The following is a 14,291-nucleotide window of genomic DNA, read 5'->3' as shown; positions in this document are numbered from 1 at the left end:
GGTTTTATGCGGCCCGCGGGATGAGTTTGCGAAATTTTGGAATGAAAGAAACTGCTCTTCTAAATGTGTCCACTAGATGTCGCAATAGCAATTCTTTGTATAATTTTAGATGATGCTACATATGTAAAAAAAACAACAAAAAAACACATGATCTTAGTGCACCAGTTGAGAAAAATGAGTAAACTACATAAATAACATCCTGTAATTTGATTTTGATATTTTTTTATCTTAATAGATTGAAAATTACACCTATGAGTTGACTGATGAACATTATCCCATCATTTATTCAGAAAGTATAAGTAACGACAAATAAAGATAGAATACTATTAACTGCAACATGTATGTGTAAAAAAAAACCATCAACATTATGATTTGTTCATTTTCAAAATGTGCTTGTTCTATTTTTAAACAAAACAAAAAATCTGAAGTTGTCTTTATTTTTAAGTTATCGTGCCGTGATTTTACCAGTCCGGCCCACCTGGGAGTAGATTTTTCTCCATGCGGCCCCCGATCTAAAATGAGTTTGACACCCCTGGCCTAAGGCGTTGTAGAATCACCAGGAATCACCCCCCAATCCTACAGAACATTGTGTCTGGTCAGTCCATATAGTTTCACCAAGGCTCTACCATATGGAGCCCTTACTCTATCCATCTATACTGCAGCAAATTTCCAAATTCGTGACAACTTGGCTCAGTTGATCTCCTTTACCGGAGTCACTGAACGATCACCTTATATCAGGCTTTTTACCCGGCTGCAGCTTCCACATAGACAGATACGTAGGACCTTCATAGACGTCATAAATTTGTGTGGGTCAAATGTCACATCAGTTTAGCCAACCTTGCCTCAAATTTCGCTGTGTCCAACTCCGGCTAACCTAATGTACTTGCAGAAAAAAGCATCCTCTGCCAACAACGACAGAGGATGAAGAGGTTAGAAGAAATTTTTCGTCTCACATCGTCTTATGCTTCTACACTCCAAACCACCAAAATTCTGATAACAATCCCCTTATGTTAAAAACAAGAAATCACAAGTTTTCAACAAACACACAGACAAATGATCACATATAAAACAACTCAATCCAACCATAATTTACCCCATTCCAGGTTGTTTTTGGATAACCTGACTAAACCTATCTTTTATCAAAAATAGATTCAGCAATTAGTCTTATCGATCCGGCTCTCTCCAGGCAGAAAATGTTTACACTTTAAGCAAAACGCTTACCTTGTTATGCGCGCGTGCAGCACACTGTCTGCCTGACTGACAGAGCGAGAGCGGCTGTCGACCTGTAGCTTCTAAACCATCCTGTTCGTGACGCCAATTTGTGTAGTGGATTGTCCGAAGCTTAAACAGGCAACAAAAGTAGTTTAGTACAACAAATGTATTTACCCATTATCAGAAGTGCAGGTTGAATTGAGTTGGCCGTGCAGACAGACCACATGTCACTCCGGAACAAACAAGACACACACAAGCCAAAATCACTGTCGAGTTCCGGTCTTCTGACATTTTTTATATGTCTTTTGTGCGTCATCGTTCCTTATCGAGTGCGTCAATGTCTTTTATCTTTTCCCTATCTGTTCCATAACAACTCGAATCCTTTAGACAGTCAACACATTCTGTAGACAGGTTGGCACGACTTAACATTCACTTTTGTCCCACCACTGGTCCATTCAATGGCACAAAATACAAGAGAATTGAAAATGAGCGGACATTCTTAAAAGACAAGAAATATAGGTCAAAAGGTCAGACATTCTACTACAAAATATTTCACTTTAAAATGTTTTATGTGGGAAATATTGCATATATTGTGTGGTTGCCATACAAAAACATTTTATTTGACAAAGGAGCATAAAACAAACAAAATAATAGTTCAAACGTAAAATCGACAGATATATCTGAAGTTGAGCTCGTAACTTAAAGGCCTACTGAAATGAATTTTTTTTATTTCAACGGGAATAGCAGATCCATTCTATGTGTCATACTTGATCATTTCGCGATATTGCCATATTTTTGCTGAAAGGATTTAGTAGAGAAAATCGACGATAAAGTTCGCAACTTTTGCTCGCTGATAAAAAAAAAGCCTTGCCTGTACCGGAAGTAGCGTGACGTCACAGGAGGCAATATTCCTCACAATTTTCCTTTGTTTACAATGGAGCGAGAGAGATTCGGACCGAGAAAGCGACGATTACCCCATTAATTTGAGCGAGGATGAAAGATTCGTAGATGAGGAACGTTACAGTGAAGGATTAGAGAGGCAGTGATGGACGTATCTTTTTTCGCTCTGACTGTAACTTAGGTACAAGCTGGCTCATTGGATTCCACACTCTCTCCTTTTTCTATTGTGGATCACGGATTTGTATTTTAAACCACCTCGGATACTATATCCTCTTGAAAATGAGAGTCGAGCACGCGAAATGGACATTTAAAGTGACTTTTATCTCCACGACAATACATCTGTGACACACTTAGCTACTGAGCTAACGTGATAGCATCGTTCTCAAATGAAGATAGAAACAAAATAAATAAATCCCTGACTGGAAGGATAGACAGAAGATCAACAATACTATTAAACCATGGACATGTAACTACAGGGTTAAAAATTCTCAGCCTGGTAAGGCTTAACAATGCTGTTGCTAACGACGCTAAGGCTAATTTAGCAACTTAGCAACCGGTGTTGTGCCTGAAACCTCACAGAACTATGATAAAAACATTAGCGGTCCACCTACGCCAGCCAGCCCTCATCTTCCCATCAACAGCCGTGCTCACCTGCGTTCCAGCGATCGACGGCGCGACGAAGGACTTCATCCGTGGGTTTGGCGGCAAGCATCGGCTAGGCGTAGTAAGTAGTCCTTGTTGTGTTGCTGTAAGTATTGTACTTAGCCGCTAATACACAGATCGATCCCACCTACAACGTTCTTCTTTGCAGCCTCCATTGTTCATTAAACAAATTGCAAAGGATTCACCAACACAGATGTCCAGAATACTGTGGAATTTTGTCGAAGAAAACAAGAGGTTTCTGTATCGGGTTCGATGGGGTCCAACCACTTCCGTGGATTCTGTGACGTCACGCGCATAAATCATATCCAAAGGAGTTTTTCAACCGGAAGTGTGGTGGGAATTTTAAAATTGCACTTTATTAGTTAACCCGGCCGTATTGGCATGTGTTTCAATGTTAAGATTTCATCATTGATATATAAACTATCAGACTGCGTGGTCGGTAGTAGTGGGTTTCAGTAGGCCTTTAAGTGTTGGAAGTTAAAAAAAAATCTAATAAAAATGTAAATGGGTTGTACTTGTATAGCGCTTTTCTACCTTTTTTAAGGAACTCAAACTGCTTTGACACTATTTCCACATTCACACACTGATGGCAGGAGCTGCCATGCACGGCGCTAACCAGGCCCACCAGGAGCAAGGGTGAAGTGTCTTGCTCAAGGACACAACGGACGTGACTAGGATGGTAGAAGGTGGGGAACGAACCAGTAACCCTCAGATTGCTGGCACGGCCACGCTCCCAACTTCGCCACGCCGTCCCATGGTATCACTTTCTGAGTGAGGCACCTTTTGGATCCCAAATATATTTAATGGAATTTTAATTATCTTTTCACTGTGATTACTCAAAAATAATAATAAATTAAAATCAATGGTGTCCTGTATTATTGATCTTTTTAAGGCTCTAATTACTTCACATCAAACATTGCTTTCTGAATGTTTTGGGCAGTGGGGGAAATACTGCATATTTCAGTTTTATTATAAAAAAACTAAGTTGTCTTTGACAGAAAAGGCCTAAAAACTTTTTGTTTTTTTAAACTTTATATAAACTTGGGCTGCAACTAACGATTAATTTGATAATCGATTAATCTGTCGATTATTACTTTGATTAATCGATTAATAATCAGATACAAGAGACAAACTACATTTCTATCCTTTCCAGTATTTTATTGAAAAAACCCAGCATACTGGCACCATGTTGTAGACATTGGGGGTGCAGCATACACCAATAATAACACAGAAATGTAACTCATCAGAACTGAATCAGATATTGTACACGTTTCTGTTGTGAATAATAAAGGATTCATTTTAGGCTGCCTCTAAATAATAGCATGAAATATTCCAGCACCTTCATAACGTTTAGTTATACTAAAGCGTCACTCAAATCTAAATATATTTATATAGCTTTATCGGCCCGGCTACATTGATCCATTATGAAACCAACCTGAGATATTTCTGTCCGTTACGTTTATTTCCAAATTGGTAAGCGTGAGTTTTCTCTCTCAAAACGGAGTCAAATGTGCCGGAGAAACATCAGCCCCGCGTTACAACAAAGGCATAACTTATACGTTACTTACAAAAAAGCTGAACTCATGAATGCTTGTTGCCACTATGGACTTAAAAAGTTACGTACTGTGAGTTGTTCCCTTCATCCATGGCTCCAACATGTTTCCTTTTCAGGTGCTCCTGAAGCAATGTTGTACTTCCGTGTCATTTTGCAGGAAACGCTCTTCTTTGAAGTCTTTAAAGTAAAGTGTTCCCACACTTTTGACGACTTAGGTCGTACACTTTTCTCCATTGAAGCAATAACCTCAAGATGTTTCTCCGCTAAACTATCGGTACTGTTTTCCTGCGCCATTTTTCGAATGTTTCCAGACGGCGTGGTCACGTGAGCTGCACATGACACATCATTGGCTAGCTTACGCCACCTCATGAGACGTAGCCTCAGCGCCGTCCTGGCGCTGTTTTGTACTGTTTTTGTACTTACTTTGATTATTGTTTCTCAGCTGTTTGTAAATGTTGCAGTTTATAAATAAAGGTTTATAAAAAAAAAAAAATTTTAATTAATAAAATTTAAAAAAAGCCTCCGCGCATGTGCATAGCATAGTTCCAACGAATTGATGACTAAATTAATCGCCAACTATTTTTATAATCGATTTAATCGATTAGTTGTTGCAGCCCTAATATAAACCTGAAGTTGATATACTGTAGAGATTTACTGTAAGCGTTAAATAAATAAATAAATAATAATTTGACTTGTTTTTAACATTTTAATGACTTAGACCCTTTATGGTCCCCGGGAGCCCTAAAGGTAAAAAACAAACAAAATCCATATATTTTGTTATGGTTTGAAAATGAAAAATATCAAAATGGCCCCCGCATGCTTTAATTTTTCCATGTGCGGCCCTCAGTGGAAAAGGTTTGGACACCCCTGCTGTAAAGGGAGGCAGGGACACCCAGACCCTTCCAGTACAGGCTAGGCGTAGTAGTGTAGATTGCATGATGGGAACAAATAGTTGTGTTCAAGTGTAATATAAATAGTGATGATATTGTAAAGATCAAACAATGTTGTGTAGTAGACCCTTGTACATGTGCAGGCTTGTTGAGTGTGTGTGTTTGCTAGTGTGCACGAGATGAGCCCACCACTTAACATGGTGTGTGTGTGAATGACTTGTGTGTGTGAGCCATGTACAACTCATACTTACCTGGCAGAGGAGTTACCATGATCAAGAAGGTGGTTCACCTAGGGCGAGGCTCAGCCATTGCACTCCGGCTGTGCTGACCCATACGAATTCCCCAAATGTGGGAATCTCGACTGCATAATTTGTGGTAGTGGGGGACTGCGTTCGCGCTCTCCCCTGATCATCTGTTTAATGACAATACACACTAAATGTATCACGTCCTCAGAATGATTACATGTTCTGTTATTGAAATGAGCACTAACAATATTGCTACCGTCTAGTGTTGAGTAGCACATATTACAGTGTTAAAGATTGTCACTGACATTGAATTGCAAACAAAACAACAATTCAACTTGTTATCTTGGTGGCAGAGGACAGTATGCAGTGTTTCCCACACAATCATTTATTTGTGGCGGCCCGCCAAAAAATAATTACGTCCGCCACAAATTAGAAAAAAAGAAAAAAAAAATATTTTTTTTTTGGTCCTCTCCAGCTTCCCAGGCAAATTATATAGTTGATGTAGATGCCCATATCGGCTGTTCAGATTTACTTTACAAAAGAAAAGTGTAGGATACTTCTCTTGTTGCCTTATTTGTATTTGACTTTATTAAATGTATTTATATTAGAAACACAACATGTGTATATAACAAAGGATGCAAAGTCTGCAGGCAGTGGGAAACACATGGTTAAGTGTAGGGAGTAAAACTGATGACAGTCCAAAGTTCAAGATTTTTGGAGCTCTTTGTTCAGTGGATCAGATGTTTGATGAAGCTCTGTGTCTATCTACCACCACTACTGTTTTCTGTTTATTTGTTACTGACTGTGGCAGGACACCTCTGCCTCTGTTTCACTTTATGTTGCCGGTAAATAATATGGTTGTAGTAGTAGGCTAAAGTTAAATTATTTAGTATGCCCTAATTAAAGGGGCAGAGCTTTGAGACATTTTAGCTTATATATTTTATAAGATATATTTTTTGTAAGAACCACAATTAATAAATATATTTCAGTGAATAAGTTATTGTTCAAATCTGTATATAAATATGTACATAAAGTGTTGTAATTATATTGTAAAATGGATTGATGGATGGACATTTAAAACAAAACTATTATTAATTAGTAAGTATACAATTTTTGAGCCTTTTTGGAGAAAATCAAATCATTGTAGTAAATTATGCAAATTACTCGATGATGTCATGGTGACCACGCCCATAGCCACGCCCCCACCGCCACAGGTATCTTGGCAGTTTATGGGAAACACTGGTATGTGCATATGAACAATGTAGATTCAGATAAAAAGAGTATAACACATGGAGTACCCCAAGGTTCTGTACTGGGACCAAAATTGTTTTTATTGTATAATAATGATATCTGCAAAATCTTTAAAAAACTCAACTGTATTCTCTTTGCTGACGATACAAGTTTGTACTGTTCTGGGCAAGACCTTGGCCAACTCTTAGAGACTGTGGAGAGTGAACTCCACATACTAAAGCAATGGTTTGATGCCAATAAACTCTCAATCAACCTAAATAAAACAAAATATATAATTTTTGGAAATAGGAAAAATAACATACAGTGTCATATAATAATTGATGATATGGAGATAGAAAGGGTGTATTCAACAACATTTTTGGGAATCTATATAGATGATGAATTAAATTGGAAACTGTACTTAAATAGATGGCAAAAAATATTGCTATGTTACATAAAATCAAAAACTCCGTAAATCAAAAGGCTCTTAACATGTTAATTCTTTCATACTCCCTTATCGTAATTATTGTGTTGAAATCTGGGGTAACAATTACAAAACAAACATCAACTCTATATTCTTACTTCAAAAGAAAGCGATCAGAATTGTAAATTATGAAGATTATCATGACCATTCAAATGCTCTGTTTATTAAATTAAAAACATTAAAACTGCACGATCTTGTTGACCTCAACACTGCTATTGTGACGTACAAAGCTCATAACCACATGCTGCCTCGGTATCTACAGGAGAGGTTTAAACCCAGAGAGAATCCCTATGACCTCAGAGGTTCAGCTGTCTTCCAGAAAGCTAAGATAAGAACGAGCTTAAAAAAGTAGATGTGTTTCTGTCAGGGGGGTTCAACTATAGAACAGCTTGGATGATTCCTTAAAATGTTCCAGTTCCATTCACACATTTAAAAAACACTTTAAGACCAATGTCTTGAAAAAATATATCACTTTTGAATCAACACAGTAGTTAATACTATGATCAATGTTAATTAAAATACTAAATGTGGGATATAAATAATAATGGAAGTATAATTGTTTGTATATAGTATATAAATTGGTACAAAGGTATAATACGTGTACAAGGATATTTCACATGCCTTTACTGTGTATATAATTGAACTGTGTTTATGTTGTGTATAATGAATGTGTATTTATAATATGTTGTACAAAGGACATTTCATAATTTTCGGAAGTTCATCTTGTACAAAGGACATTTCATAATTTTCGGAAGTTCATCTTATACTTTGACATTGTTTATAGGGTTAGGCGCAATAAGTGTTCAACTTCTGCCTAAACCCTTTCGGTCTGCAACATTTTCATTTTCAATCTATGAATGTACAACTGTTTGTTTATTTTGTTGACCATTGACCGAAGAATAATAAACTAAAAAAAACTAAAAAACTTGACTGATCATGCAGTGAGTGTAGGGAAACCTGGTGTTGTACTGCCACCTACTGGTAACACCTCTGCACCTATGCTGGCTATGCTTTTAACAACACAACCTGTGTTGTTGTATCAGTACAGGTACTGAGAAATTGCTATAAATAATTTCTAAGCATTTTACATGGGTAATTGTTATACATTTTATTACATGTTAGTTACAAGTAATGCTTAAGTTTTATTGCCTTCATGTCCAGTTTTAAGTGATGTAGTTACCACTGCACGTCACTTAGTGGCGGAAGCGTTTGTCACAATGGTACAAGAAATAAGCCGGAAGTAGTTTGGTCATGAGGCGGGCTCGACAATTAAATTGGTCAAATGTTGATCGTACAGCCACTTTGCGTTTTGCAAAAATATTTTACCAACCACCAACATTTATGTATTTTATATTGAAGGCTATGCATTGTTTGTTTGGTTGATTGAGACTGGTGCGCTTAATATTGGAATGACGTGTACCACGTGACCATGACAAGCAGGAGTGATCAAACACTTCCGTTCATTAAAAGTATTTGCAGCCTTTAAAATAATGCAGTCATTCATAAAGTGCATGGTTGTTGTTTGGTGTGTTGATATGTGACGTTGTGGTTAATAAATGTGTGTAACCGTCACTTTAGGTTGTTGTGTCCGGAATGACATCCTCCCTTCTGACGCCTTAGTGGCATCGCTTCTCGGCCTTTTGACTAAAATCGAGCGTAGTATCTGTTCTTATCGGTTTAATAACTGATACGTCCCCTACATGGGGACCATATACTAAATTGACTTTTGGATTAGGGAGATGGAATAGGGGCTTTGCTCCATCCACTACACGCATTGACCCAGTATAGCAGTACCTCCAGAAATGGTGCACACTCTCTTGTCAAAATCAATTAAAATTACATTGTTCATTTCTGAAATTCAGTTGATAGTACAACAAGTCACTGAGTTCAACAGCATTAATGCGTGGACATTGTATAGGCTGAGATAATATGGTTATCGTTGCTTACTTGTACACTGTACACAACACAATTGCCATCCGGAATGATGTGGGTACTTGCAGGTAAAGCCGTCCCTTTCTTTACATCTAGTTTTAAACATGTAAACTTTAAACGGATGAAACCGAGCTTTGTTTGTCGAAGACGTTTCAGACGAGATACGAACAGAAAACTGAACCATATCGTGTGGAAAAGTTGCAAACAGTTGCGTGTCTTTGGGTCTGTTAGTACCGGTTCTGCACATCGAGAGACTGACATGTTTGCCCATTCTTCTTCGCAAAACATTTCCAACTAAGTCGAATTAGACGGAAGGTGTTTGTGAACAGCATTTTTCACATATTGCCCAATATTTTGTATTGGAATTAGTTTGTTTTTTTCAAGCTAATTCAAATGTGATTTGTTATGTTTCATTATAAAGTTGTTCAAGTTTGATGTCAGTGAAAATCTTAAACGGTGTAGTGGTGCTACCCACCACTAGATGGTAACAGTATAACATGTGTTGCTGTCCCAAACAAAGAAACAGGAAGTGGCTGTAAAGTAGGGATGGGCGATACCACACTTTTAGGATTCGATACGATACCGATACTTTTTCTTGCATTTTCATCGATACCGATACCATTAATTTCTTATTGGCAATTTTTGTCAGTCAAAAATATTATTACTATTGTTATTATTTAAGACAAATACAGACCATTTATACCACATTTATTATGGTCAATATATAATAAAAGTAAAATTAAAATAAATAACATAAATATGAAAAATAAATTAAATATAAACAAAAATATACACATTTTCACTTTTCTTATTTCTCAAAAAAAAGTCTTGGTAGAAAAAGCTTAAAAAAACAATTATTCATAGCAATGTTATGTTTCAAACCTCTTTGTGGAAGTAAACTTATAACACTTCTCTGAAGCAAAGTCAATCATTTCCTTATCACAATAAACTAGGATTTCCTTGTCCTATAAACCTGCATACGAAAGACAGTTCCCTGAGAAAGTGAACTTGGAAAAATTATCTACAAAAATGTCTGACACCATCACACCTTTAGTGTACTCGAGATATGTCGTCACACGTCACACTTTACTGAAGTCTCAGATTGCTGTTCAGGAAAAGTAACAACGCTGTCGGCTGGCTGTGTGTGTGTTGCACGTTGACGACGCTCATTCGCTGTCTCCTGTGACGTGACTGGGCCAGCTCTATACTCTGCCAGGTACAGGGGTGTCCCAGCACATAGTAAGTTAAGTAAGTAATCAAAAACATCTGAAAGTGATGCTTGCACCCCCCACACGCCGTTTTTTGGTTTATATCGATACTTTTTTCAGAAAAGTGATGCCAAATGAGTAGCGTGTGAGTATCGCTATATCGATACCACAGGATCGATACGCACATCCTTACTGTAAAGGGAGGCAGGGACACCCAGACCCTTCCAGTACAGGCTAGGCGTAGTAGTGTAGATTGCGTGATGGGAACAAATAGTTGTGTTCAAGTGTAATATAAATAGTGATGATATTGTAATGATCAAACAATGTTGTGTAGTAGACTCTTGTACATGTGCAGGCTTGTTGAGTGTGTGTGTTTGCTAGTGTGCACGCGGTGAGCCCATCACTTAACATGGTGTGTGTGTGAATGACTTGTGTGTGTGAGCCATGTACAACTCATACTTACCTGGCAGGGGAGTTACCATGATCAAGAAGGTGGTTCACCTAGGGTGAGGCTCAGCCATTGCACTCCAGCTGTGCTGACCCTTACGAATTCCCCAAATGTGGGAATCTCAACTGCATAATTTGTGGTAGTGGGGGACTGCGTTCGCGCTCTCCCCTGATCATCTGTTTAATGACAATACACACTAAATGTATCACGTCCTCAGAATGATTACATGTTTTGTTATTGAAATGAACACATGTCAAAATTGTCACCATCTAGTGGTGAGTAGCACATATTACAATGTTAAAGATTGTCACTGACATCGAATTGCAAACAAAACAATTCAACTTGACTGATCATGCAGTGAGTGTAGGGAAACCTGGTGTTGTACTGCCACCTACTGGTAACACCTCTGCACCTATGCTGGCTATGCTTTTAACAACACAACCTGTGTTGCTTTATCAGTACAGGTACTGAGAAAATGCTATAAATAATTTCTAAGCATTTTACATGGGTAATTGTTATACATTTTATTACGTGTTAGTTACAAGTAATGCTTAAGTTACATTGCCTTCATGTCCGGTTTTAAGTGATGTAGTTACCACTCCACGTCACTTGGTGGCGGAAGCGTTTGCTTCAATGGCACAAGAAATAAGCCGGAAGTAGTTTGGTCATGAGGCGGGCTCGACAATTAAATTGGGCTTGTTGAGTGTGTGTGTTTGCTAGTGTGCATGGGATGAGGCCATCACTTAACATGGTGTGTGTGTGAATGACTAGTGTGTGTGAGCCATGTATAACTCATACTTACCTGGCAGGGGAGTTACCATGATCAAGAAGGTGGTTCACCTGGGATCAGGCTTAGCCTGTGCTGACACTTATGAAATGAAATGTCCGCGCTCTCCTCTGATCATGTGGTTAATATTAACTTCTTTAAAAATGTAAGTGAGTCATTGTCAGAACACGGCACATACAGTTAATTTAAAGTATTGTGATTTAACACAGAAACTGGGTATTCTGTTGTATTGAATTATGCAAAACTAACAAGGCTATAACAAGATGACTTATCACAAATTTTAGTACACATAAAAATATTTTCTTCGCTCAAAAGTTGGAACCCTGTCATGTCGTTATCTGATGGTTAGATTTATTATGGAAGGGGTGAATTCAGCAGAGACATCTGCCGGCCCAACACCGACATGACCGTGTCCGATGTTTTGTCGCCTATTGTCTATTTTTTTAACTAACCAAAACGGTAAGGAACTGCAAATTTACCTCGTTATTTGGTATATAATTACATAATAAAGAAACATAACATGTTGGATCAATTAGTGAGTAATCCAAGACATATACACTACCGTTCAAAAGTTTGGGGTCACCCAAACAATTTTGTGTTTGAGCCTTCATTTCTAAAAACAAGAATAGACTGTCGAGTTTCAGATGAAAGTTCTCTTTTTCTGGCCATTTTGAGCGTTTAATTGACCCCACAAATGTGATGCTCCAGTAACTCAATCTGCTCAAAGGAAGGTCAGTTTTGTAGCTTCTGTAACGAGCTAAACTGTTTTCAGATGTGTGAACATGATTGCACAAGGGTTTTCTAATCATCAATTAGCCTTCTGAGCCAATGAGCAAACACATTGTACCATTAGAACACTGGAGTGATAGTTGCTGGAAATGGGCTTCTATACACCTATGTAGATATTGCACCAAAAACAAGACATTTGCAGCTAGAATAGTCATTTACCACATTAGCAATGTATAGAGTGTATTTCTTTAAAGTTAAGACTAGTTTAAAGTTATCTTCATTGAAAAGTACAGTGCTTTTCCTTCAAAAATAAGGACATTTCAATGTGACCCCAAACTTTTGAACGGTAGTGTATGTTCAAATCAAACCAGGAAGTAAAATCCTCCCTTTTCTTCTTTTGCGGCACTATATTTCTGCCTCGGTTGTGTGTTTCTATTCTTTGTTAAATCAAACTAATATCAAACAATATTTATGTTTCAGATACTTTGTTAGGGAATAAATGAATAAGGGTTTGGTGAAAAAAGCTCCATCCTTGGATTCAACAGTGAGTTTCTTGACTATACAACAACATGCTTCATTATTTACATATTCCTTTGATCCAAAACACAAAATGTGAGCATTTAACTAAATTATCCTAGCATGTTTGCCTTTTGGCTAATCCAGTGAGAGCATGTATGAATATATGTGAGTTTGTGTAAAGAGGAATGTTGCCGCGGTAACATGAAACCGCGACTTTGTTAGCTGTGCCCTGGAATATAAAAACATTGCTCTGTCAGTTGCCAGGTATCTTCAGTGAGGTACATCCTTACCTGTTACTCCAGCAATGGAGTCACAGAACATGATGAATGGACAATCATGAGATATGATTAATGTCTCCTGTTTGCAGAGAACAGCAACTCTCTGTAAACCCCATTCTGACTTTATTGACTTGTTAATAGTAATAATTAAAGTAAAACATAATTGATTGATTGTCAATGTGTAGGGAAGCATGTCCTGCAGGATGACATCAGAGCTTTGAGCAGGTCCTTGCAAAATGATGCCAAAGCTGCCGCTATTTAGTGGTAAGTAGCACATTCTACACTTGTTAACATTTTCGCCGACATTATCGAATCGTGAACTTATAAAACATCCATCCCCATCTATTTTCTACCGCTTATCCCTTTCGGGGTCGCGGGGGGTGCTGGAGCCTAACTCAGCTGCAATCGGGCGGAAGGCGGCTACACCCTGGACAAGTCGCCACCTCATCACAGGGCCAACACAATTCAACTATAAAAACTAATATATAAAACATCAGCTTTACTGTGGATTGAAAAATTAATCCAATGCAAATAAATAAACTCCAATAAATCAATAGATACCAATAATCAATAAATAGTAATACTAATCAATCAGATCAATAAAGTGCAAAGTAAAATTTCTATCTTGAATAGGGATAGTGACACTCCTAAACATGAAGAATGACAAAACCGACTGAAAGATTTGGTGACCCATCACCCTTTTAAACTGTGACGTAAACTTTTTAGTAAACTTTTACCCACACGGATGTCCTTGTTTTTAGATTAAGTGACCTGTGCCATTCCAGGGTGGAAGACCACAGACAGCCTCATGCTGATCCGAGAGGCCGTCTGTTATGCGAGAGACAGAAATGTTCGGTTAGTAGTACTACCTTTAGAATTTGAAAAAGCCTTTGATGGGTGAGGTTACCCTTATGTACCTCATAAGGGTACTGCAAAAAAACGGGTTTAACGTCTTTAATAGACATGTGATGTTTGCGGGAAAAAAATCAAGTCTTTTGACTGGCTCTTTTAAGTGAACAATAAGGACCGAAAACTAAAAAAAATGAGTCATACTGAAAGGAAACCTCGCAGCAATTAATTTAACTTTTTCCCCAATTATATATATATATATATATATATATATATATATATATATATATATATATATATATATATATATATATATATATATATATATATATATATATATATATATATATATATATATATAA

The 14,291-nt window shown here is 37.5% G+C and overlaps 4 non-coding genes across 4 annotated transcripts; all 4 read left to right on the top strand.

The window, feature by feature from the left end:
- Window positions 1–5,463: 5,463 nt before the first annotated feature.
- On the top strand, window positions 5,464–5,627 carry LOC133659443 (U1 spliceosomal RNA). The gene has a single exon (XR_009827673.1). It is a non-coding gene; the product is annotated as a U1 spliceosomal RNA (small nuclear RNA).
- Window positions 5,628–8,803: 3,176 nt separating this feature from the next.
- On the top strand, window positions 8,804–8,995 carry LOC133659448 (U2 spliceosomal RNA). The gene has a single exon (XR_009827676.1). It is a non-coding gene; the product is annotated as a U2 spliceosomal RNA (small nuclear RNA).
- A 1,779-nt stretch (window positions 8,996–10,774) lies between these two features.
- Window positions 10,775–10,938, top strand: LOC133659445 (U1 spliceosomal RNA). Its single transcript, XR_009827674.1, has one exon. It is a non-coding gene; the product is annotated as a U1 spliceosomal RNA (small nuclear RNA).
- Window positions 10,939–13,069: 2,131 nt separating this feature from the next.
- On the top strand, window positions 13,070–13,202 carry LOC133659462 (U8 small nucleolar RNA). The gene has a single exon (XR_009827689.1). It is a non-coding gene; the product is annotated as a U8 small nucleolar RNA (small nucleolar RNA).
- Window positions 13,203–14,291: the final 1,089 nt, after the last annotated feature.

The sequence above is a fragment of the Entelurus aequoreus genome, linkage group LG10, assembly GCF_033978785.1.
Source record: "Entelurus aequoreus isolate RoL-2023_Sb linkage group LG10, RoL_Eaeq_v1.1, whole genome shotgun sequence".
In the NCBI taxonomy this organism is placed as follows: Eukaryota; Metazoa; Chordata; class Actinopteri; order Syngnathiformes; family Syngnathidae; genus Entelurus; species Entelurus aequoreus.
Note: the sequence above shows the minus strand (reverse complement) of the source record. Positions and strands in the feature narration are given on the sequence as shown.